This window comes from Callithrix jacchus, chromosome 19 (genome assembly GCF_049354715.1).
Source record: "Callithrix jacchus isolate 240 chromosome 19, calJac240_pri, whole genome shotgun sequence".
Lineage (NCBI taxonomy): Eukaryota > Metazoa > Chordata > Mammalia > Primates > Cebidae > Callithrix > Callithrix jacchus.
Window position 1 is genome coordinate 16706507 of NC_133520.1, and position 9350 is coordinate 16715856.

General features: G+C 49.2%; 1 long non-coding RNA gene across 1 annotated transcript; it reads right to left on the minus strand.

The window, feature by feature from the left end:
- Positions 1 to 3396: 3396 nt before the first annotated feature.
- Positions 3397 to 7377, minus strand: LOC144580322 (uncharacterized). The gene is made up of 2 exons (XR_013529617.1): positions 7127 to 7377; positions 3397 to 4809 (listed from the first exon to the last, which is right to left on the minus strand). It is a non-coding gene; the product is annotated as an uncharacterized LOC144580322 (long non-coding RNA).
- Between the last annotated feature and the right edge of the window lie 1973 nt (positions 7378 to 9350).

Consider the following 9350-nt stretch of genomic DNA (forward strand, 5'->3'; position numbering starts at 1 on the left):
ACGTGCATGTCAAAATCTGAAAATTTGCAAAGCAAACCATCAGGAGGCAAACGAATCTGCATTCTTTTTTTTTTTGAGATGGAGTTTCACTCTTGTTGCCCAGGCTGGAGTGCAATGGCGCGATCTCGGCTCACCACAACCTCTGCCTCCTGGGTTCAGGCAATTCTCCTGCCTCCGCCTCCCGAGTAGCTGGGATTACAGGCACACACCACCATGACCAGCTAATTTTTTTTTTGTATTTTTAGTAGAGACAGAGTTTTCACCATGTTGACCAGGATGGTCTCGATCTCTTGACCACCCTCCTCGGCCTCCCAAAGTGCTGGGATTACAGGCTTGAGCCACCACACCCAGCCCTGCATTCTTAAAACACATATAATGCAGATTTTCTTGAAACAGTGATCTCTCTTGCCAGATTTAAAACGGATTTATGGCTAGGTGTGCCTGTTCACACCTATAATCCCAGTACTTTGGGAAATTGAGGCCGGCAGATCACTTGAGGCTAGGAGTTCAAGACCAGACTGGGTGACATGGCGAAACCCATCTCTACTAAAAATACAAAAAATTAGCTGTGTGTAGTGGCGCATATTTGTAGTCCCAGCCACTTGGGAGGCTGAGGCACAGCAATAGTTTGAACCTGGAAAGCAGAAGTTGCAGAGAGCCAAGATTACAACACTGCACTCCAGGCCTGCTTGAGAGAGCAAGACCTTGTGTCAAAAGAAGAAAAAAAAGAAAAGAAATGAAAGGCTACAAAATGATACAGGTTTCTATTCACTGGAATCCATCTGCAAATGACCTCCCTAAGGAATGGCAGAAGGAGGATGGGAAGCACTTCTATAACAGCACACACACACACACACAAAAAAAAATCAGAAGTTGATTAATTTAACTGATTTATCTGATATGGCTCCACCCCCACACCCAACCTAGTTCCTTCAGTGCATATGGACATCAAGATGCTCATTTTCATTTGTGATTCTGGATGTCCAGAAACCACAATTTCAACAATATGAAATTCTACTAGCACCAGAGTTCTCAAGAGGGTAAAAATAAGGATAGTGATGATCTACTGAGCTGCCGCTAAGTCCTGGCTCTGGGCTAGGCATGCCCTCCACATCACCACACTCTAAGTTAGTCGCCTAAGACTAGCATTTATGTCCTCATTTTGCAGGTCACTAACTTGCTCAAGGTTGCATAACTCCTACATGTCAGAGGGAGCACTTAAACCAGTTATCTGGTTCCAAATTCCATGTTCTCACTCACCATAGTCAGCAGGCTCTCATTCTTCCAGGAAGGCAAAAATCAAGATGGAAGATCTCTACTCCTGGGATCAAAGCATTTGCTTAAAGCTCAAAGAGTCCAGGCAGTGAGATCTTGACATCAAGGTCAAGCTTTGAGAAATAGACCCTTCTTTTGCCTGCAGAGCATCCAAGGGATGTGGAAAACCTTGCGGCTAGAGCTTGTCAACCCACAGAATGTGCGGAGTTACGAGGGCGATCACCATCATTACACAACAAATCAGAACTTCACAAAGCCAGCCCTGCCCCTCCAGGTTGCTTCAACCCCAAGCATTAGTGACCCAACAAAGGACTGGTGCCTGCTTAAGGGGAAGTCCAAATGTTAGAAATATTTGCTTTGGGCATGAAAGAGGCTTCACAGTCTAATCAGAAGATGAAGAAATTGTTTCCAGAAACTCAGACTTTCCTCCAGGGTATCTCCTTCTGTCCTGCAAGAGCTGATTGGCTCCCACCCCAGGGCCTTTGCCCCTGCTATTTCCTCTGCCTGGAAGGCTCTTACCCCACAAATCTGAGGGACATGCCTCCCCACTTAACTCTCTACTCAAATATCTCTTTCTTGTCATTGAGGCTTTCCTGAATGTTGTTTCTAAAATGATAACAACCCATCCCCATCCATACACACTCACTTAAATTCTCTTTCCCTGCTTTATTTTCTTCCCTTGGAATTTATCACTACGGAATCTAATCTACATGTCACTTCTTTATCTTGTTTCTTATCTCTATACCCTACTAGAATGCACATTTCACAATGGCAGGGATTTGTGTCTGTCTTCACTGCTTTTTCCCCAGCACTTGGAACAGTTCCTAATAGGCATTCAATAAATATTTGGTGACTGCATAAATCGATCTGTGTTTCGGAGGAAGAGCAGTGACATCCTGGAAACCCCCTCAAGGTTTAATTGTGACATGAAGGAAAACATCAAGAGATTTGGAAGCCTGGGTTTGTCTAGACCTAGCCAGGTAAACAATACTTAATCTCGGTAGGCCTCATTTTGCGGTTGGTTAGGGGAAAATAATATTTACCTCCTGGGATTATAGTAGAGGAACTATTAATAATATTTCTAGGTAAAGGAAATGGGAGAAATATTTGTGACATTTCCATGGAAGCAATAAGAGAATTTTGTTACTGTATGTGGGTCAAATTTATTGAGTATTTGTTTAATACTGGGCCCCATGCCAAGACTGTCCATGCGTTATTTCTTCAGTCCTTATGACAATCCCATGTAGCATGTACATCATCTCTTTAGGGATACTTATCAAAGTGATTTGCCCAGGGTGATAAAGTTAGAAAATGGGACAGGACTCCCAACCCCAATCTATCTCTAAAATCGGTGCCCTAAACAGGGCACCAGATATAGAGTTAACTTGTGTGCATAAAATGCTGGACCCTGGTAAAGAAATGGTGCCTACCAATGTCCCTTTACTTTCCCTCCCAGGCTTCAGCAAAGTGGCTCCTGACCAATAATACTGAGGTGCTGCTCCTACCGCTAAAAAAGACAAACGGCAGCCAGGAGCCCTGTGGATAACCACCTCCTTTGCCCCTGCCAGCCTGGTGACGGGCTGCAGCCTTCAGCATTAAGGTACGCTTTCATCACCCTACCCCTGTGGATGACCACCTCCTTTGCCCCTGCCAGCCTGGTGACGGGCTGCAGCCTTCAGCATTAAGGTACGCTTTCATCACCCTACCCCTGTGGATGACCACCTCCTTTGCCCCTGCCAGCCTGGTGACGGGCTGCAGCCTTCAGCATTAAGGTACGCTTTCATCGCCCTACCCCTGTGGATGACCACCTTTGCCCCTCCCAGCCTGGTGACGGGCTGCAGCCTTCAGCATTAAGGTACGCTTTCATCACCCTACCCCTACCCCAGGATCTTATTTGGCACCAATACCAGGTATCTTGTCACTTTTCTGGGATTTTTTTGTTTTTTGCTTTTTTTGTGTGTGTTTTGCTGTTGTTGTTGTTTTGAGACAAGGTCTCACTCTGTCACCCAGGCTGGAGTGCAGTAACACAATCTTGTCTTACTGCCACCTCAACCTCCTGGTTGTCCGACCTACCCTCTGCGGGAAGACTGGGCTCATTGGGAAAGAAACCGGACCGCAGGCTAGAGGAAATTCCTTAAGTTCAGGCTTTATTGAGAGGAAAGAGCCTCCGGGCGGGCCAGCTGGGACGAAAAGGAAAAATGGCCGCGCCGCTCAAAGGGGCAGGGTTGTTTTATAGGGGGCTGAAGGGCTGGGGGTGGGGAAGCCAAAAGCCGAGGTGGTGGGCAACTGTTGGTCAGTTTGAACTGCTGGGCGGGAAGCTGGGCGGCGGGAAGCTGGGCGGCGGGAGGGCTATGGCCGGTATGTAAAGTGAGAGATAAGGGAGCCTCTTTGTGGGGGAGGGAAAGAGAGAGAGAGAGAGCTTTTGCGGTAGGGGCAGAGTTTTCCAAACATTCCCGACTCCTTAAAGAAAAGAAAAAGAGGGGGTCAGGGGCGTCGGTTGTCTCTCTGGCTACTTCCTGCTGACAAGGGTCGACGGGGGGGTTCTGAAGAGGTTTCTTTTCCTAAGGAGCCTGGATGTTCGGGGAGAGGTCTGTTTCTTGCACTCGTTCAGGGTAGGGTTGGAGCAGCATCTGGTGGATGGTGACTCGAGTCAGTTTTTGAAAGCGCCGCTATAGGAACCGTAGAAAGCAAGGAGCAATAAGTAAGATTAGGCAAACAGCTACTAGGGGCCCAAGCAATGGGGACAAGAGGGTATACATAGAGGAAGACCACCACGCCGTGGCTTCAGCCGAGAACTTCTGACTCTGCAGGTTAGTTTTGAGTTTCTGGAGGCTCTCGATTCGGGTTTCTACTAGGCCGGATTCATTGATGTAGTAACAGCACTCTTCTTGTAGGAAGATACAGGTCCCTCCTCGTTCAGCAGTGAGCAGGTCCAGGGCTCTTCGGTTCTGCAAGGCAACTTGGGCAACTGAGGTGATCTGTCGTTGGAGTGATGCTAAAGACTCAGTAGAGTCATCAATAGCCGCTTGGAGTTGTGAGGTCAGTCGGGCTATGGCCAGGTGAGAGTGGACTAGTGCCCCTCCTCCTAATCCTGAGTAAAGTAGGGGAGGTAGCTGTCTAGAGGAGTAGTCTCTGGTGGTGGGGGAGTTGAAAGCAGGAAGGGGCAACCATACAGCAGCTCAAATGGGCTAAGCTGTGATGGGCCCCGGGGGCTTGCTCTTACTCTGGTGAGGGCGATAGGAAGTAAGGTTACCCAGGATTGGCGGAGCTCAAGCATGAGCTTGGTCAGATGCTCCTTTATTAGGCCATTGGCCCGTTCTACCTTACCAGAGGACTGGGGATGGTAGGCAGCATGTAGCTTCTACTGAATTCCTAGAGAGGTAGAAACGGCATTAGTGACTTTGGAGATAAAGGCTAGGCCGTTGTCTGACTGTATGGTAGCTGGGAGTCCAAAGCGTGGGATGATGTCTTGAATGAGATGAGTGGCTACTGTCCCGGCAGACTCAGAGGCTGTGGGGTAAGCTTCAATCCAGCCTGAAAAAGTGTCAACAATGGTTAGCAGATACCGGTACTGTTTGTGCTTTGGCATATAGGTGAAATCAATTTGCCAGTCTTGGCCAGGTAGGAACCCGCGTAGCTGATGAAGCTGGCGCCGGGGATGACAGGAACCCTGGGAATTAGTTTTCGCGCAGACAGTACATGAGGACTGGACTTCCTGTATGGTATTGAGGAGGCGGTGGGGGTGAAAAAGTGGGTGGAGGAACTGGTATAAGGCTTTAGGCCCAATGTGGAGTGAATTATGGATGTCTTGGATTATCTGGTACCTTTGCTTTTCAGGGAGGATGAGGAGGTTATGCTTGAAGGCCCAGTCATCCTTGAACTGTACCCCGGGGGTAGACTGGAGGGTCTGGAGTTCTGAGGCAGAGTATTGAGGGCTAGGAGAAAAAGGCTGTGTGGGCTGGCGGTGGGGAAGGTTATGACGGCCTTCAGCTTTGAAAGGATGTCTCACCCCAGAAAGGGAACTGGGCAGGTGGGGATTACTAAAAAGGAGTGGGTGAATGGAGTGGAGTTATATGAGCACATGAGTGGTGGGGTTTGGTAGGGGATACTCGGGGTCCCATCGATTCCCATGACTAAGACCTGGGAAGGGGTGAGATGGCCAGAATAAGAAGGAAGTGCGGAGTAGGTAGCCCCCATGTCTTGTGACCCTAGGCTCGGCGAGGGTAACCGGAGTCGGAAAGCCAGGGCCCCGCTAGTCATCTAGCAGCCCTAGTAGACTGGGGAACGGAGCTCCCTCGGAGGTCGGCTCCTGGCAAGCAGGCTCCTCCCTACTGAGGGTGACCGCCGGCTGCGTAACACCAGTGTGTCTGTTTTGAGGAACCGGCACCCTGGGGAAGCTGGGGCAGTCTGACTTCCAGTGTCCCGGGAGCCGACAGATAGGGCAAGGCTTAGTTGGTGGCCATGGTTGTGGACAGGCTCGGGACCAGTGTCCTTCCTTTCCACATTTGAAACATGCCCCTGGAGGGGCATGGGTTTCGGCCTTGGGCTTCTGGTTCCCTGCCGGCCTTAGAGCCGCCACTAGGGCTTGGGTCTGGAGGGCAGCCTTCTGCTTCATGCGAGTTTGGCGGGCAGCCTCAGCCGCATCTTCCCTGGCATTGAATACTTTAAAGGCCATTTTTACCAGGTCTTGGATGGGAGTCTCTGGCCCCTCTTCTGCTTTCTTTAGTTTCTTTCTTATGTCGGGTGCTGACTGGGAGATAAAATGGGAGGCTAGATCTAGTCGAGTGTACCGGACTAGGGCTTCTTATGTTTGAGTGAGGTATTGGAATTCTTTAATATAGGTGGACGGGTTGGCTGAGAAGGATCCTAAACGTTTCTCAATTTGGGACAGGTCTTGGAGTGAGAAAGGAACATGGACCCTGACTAAACCTTCTGCGCCTGCTACTTCTCGGAGTGGGGCCAGGATAGCTGGCTGGTGGGAGCGGGTGTGGGCCGCCACCGGAGAGGCAAGAGGAAGTGCAGCCTCTGAGGGAGGGGGCTCGGAGGGAGTAGAGGGAGAGCGAGGCATGGCCTCTGAGGTAGGAGGTGCAGAGGGAGTGGGGGAAGGGCGTGCCGTTGATGGCGAGTGGTTGCTGAGATTGGCAGGAGAGGACAGATGTTCAGGCAGATCCTCTGGTGAGGAGTAGGGAGGGGGAGAGGTAGTGGAGGAAGATTTACGGGGGGGTTCGAGATAAGAGGATTTGGTAGGTGGAGCACGAAGAACATAGGTTGGGGTGGGTACGGAGGTCCCAAAAAGCCTGGACGTAAGGAATTTCATTGTCCTTGCCCGCGCGGCGACAAAAATCGTCGAGATCTCGGAGGGTGTTGAAATCAAAAGTGCCAGTCGGGGGCCAATGTGACTGGTTACTGAGTTTGTATTGGGGCCAAGCCACGTGGGACAGGAAAATAAGCTTTTTCTTTCTGAGGGTTTGGGAATATCCCAATTTGGTAAAATTTCGCAGCAAGCACCCGAGGGGGGTGCTCAGAGGTATTTTGGACTCCGAATTTCCCATGGCAGGCGCAGCTACAGACTCTCCGGCGCGGATGGGCAGATGCAACGAAAAGGCGTCCCCGTTCGTTGCAAATTCCCCGGAGTACAATTAAGTACGGAAAGGGAAGCGGTCAGAGGGGCGTCCCCCGTCTGGCGGCTGTCCCTCGGAAGGCTCCTGGAGCCGGAACGGAAGACTACCTTGGCTCGGCCGAGACTAGGCAAGGAGTCCGTGCGGAACACCGGAGAGGGAGCAACTGCACCGTGCCGTAGGAAGAGGAGACGGGAAGCGGGGGAAGGCAAAGCAAGAAAAACTTGGCTTACCTTAATCGGAACGTGGAGGTGGCAGGGCCAGTGTTGGGTAGGTCGGGGAGGGGGGCCGTGGCCGGGCCAACGGCCTCAGCTCCTGTCCCGGGTTTCCGGCACCATTTGTCCGACCTACCCTCTGCGGGAAGACTGGGCTCATTGGGAAAGAAACCGGACCGCAGGCTAGAGGAAATTCCTTAAGTTCAGGCTTTATTGAGAGGAAAGAGCCTCCGGGCGGGCCAGCTGGGACGAAAAGGAAAAATGGCCGCGCCGCTCAAAGGGGCAGGGTTGTTTTATAGGGGGCTGAAGGGCTGGGGGTGGGGAAGCCAAAAGCCGAGGTGGTGGGCAACTGTTGGTCAGTTTGAACTGCTGGGCGGGAAGCTGGGCGGCGGGAAGCTGGGCGGCGGGAGGGCTATGGCCGGTATGTAAAGTGAGAGATAAGGGAGCCTCTTTGTGGGGGAGGGAAAGAGAGAGAGAGAGAGCTTTTGCGGTAGGGGCAGAGTTTTCCAAACACTGGTGATCCTCCTTCCTTAGCCTTCTGAGTAGCTGAGACTACAGCTGTGCTCCACCACACCTGGCTAATTTTTGAATTTTTCTGTAGAGATGGGGTCCCACTATGTTGCCTAGGCTGGTCTCTGGAACTCCTGGACTCAAGTGATCTTCCCACCTCAGCCTCCCAAAGAGCTGGGATTATAGATGCAGGCCACTGTGCCCAGCCCCCGTCACTTTTGCATAGAATAAGTAATTTATATGGGAATAATATTTTTACTTGAGAGCAATCTGTCATTAAACTTGTTCTGTATGTTCTTTCTAAAGGTAAACTTTTCAACTTTTTGATATTAACAAGTGGCAAAAGTTGTTCAATTGACTTTCATTTATTTGAATGAGAAAAAATGTGCATGTAGACTCATTTATTTATGTGTGTGTGTACATATATACACATATATATACATATATAATACATACATATGTGTATATATACATATATAATACATATATATGTGTATATATACATATATATTTTATACATGTATATATACATATATATAAAACTGCATATATATATATATATATATATATATATATATGCAGTTTTAAAATGTAGTTTAGCCAAGTGTCCCAGCATCACAAATAGACAAAAAGCCTGGGCACAGTGGCTCACGCCTGTAATTCCAGCACTTTGGAAGGCTGAGGCAGGCAGCTTGCCTGAGGTCAGGAGTTCCAGGCCAGCCTGGCCAACATGGTGAAACCCTGTCTCTACTAAAAATACAAAAATTAGGCATGGTGGTCGGTGCCCGTAATCCCAGCTACTCAGTAGGCTGAGGCAGGAGAATCGCTAGAACTAGGAAGGTGGAGGTTGCAGTGAGCCGAGATCATGCCACTGTGCTCCAGCCTGGGCAACAGAGCAAGACTCCATCTCAAAAAAAGAAAAAAAAAGAAAAAAGTGCTTTTAAGACCGAATTTATACACTCAATAAAATTAAATGTTTTTTTAAATACATACAAAATGCTAGTATTTTGCTTTTAATGATGAGGCAAGAGAGGTTTCAGGTTGCCCTGTGCACTCCCTTCTCCACAAATCCCAAACAAGGCAAGCGTAGTCTTTGCCAGTAAATGAAAAGCCACATTGGACAGAATGAGCACCATCTTTTCTCTTTGGTGCATTGGATGCTGAATGACTGTAGACATGTTCATGTCCTACAAAATAATAGTTATAAATGAATGCCACATGGTGATCCTGGGAAGCAGACACTGGAGGAAATCTGCAGAATCATTTATATTTGCCATTCATTAGCTTACATTTTGAATAGGTGTTCCTTATGTGACTTGTCCCAAAGTTATAATGAAGAGAGGAAAAACACAATTTAAGACTTGAAGATGGCTGGGCGTGTTGGCTCACCCAATACTTTGGGAGGCTGAGGCGGGCGGATCCTTTGAGGTCAGGAGTTTGAGACCAGCCTGGGCAACATGGCAAAATCCCATCTCTACAAAAACTAGAAAATTAGCTGGGTGTGGTGGTACACACCTGTAATCCCAGCTACTTGGGAGGCTGAGGCATGAGAACTGTTTGAGCCTGGGAGGCAGGGGTTGTAATGAGCCAAGATTATGCCACTGGACTCAAGCCTGGGTGACACAGGGAGACCCTGTCTCAAAAAAAAAAAAAAAGACTCTAAGACAATCAAAGCCCCCAGAGCAGCTAGCGGTGTTCAGGAATGCCTGAGCTGCTGTCTTGGAATCGTTCA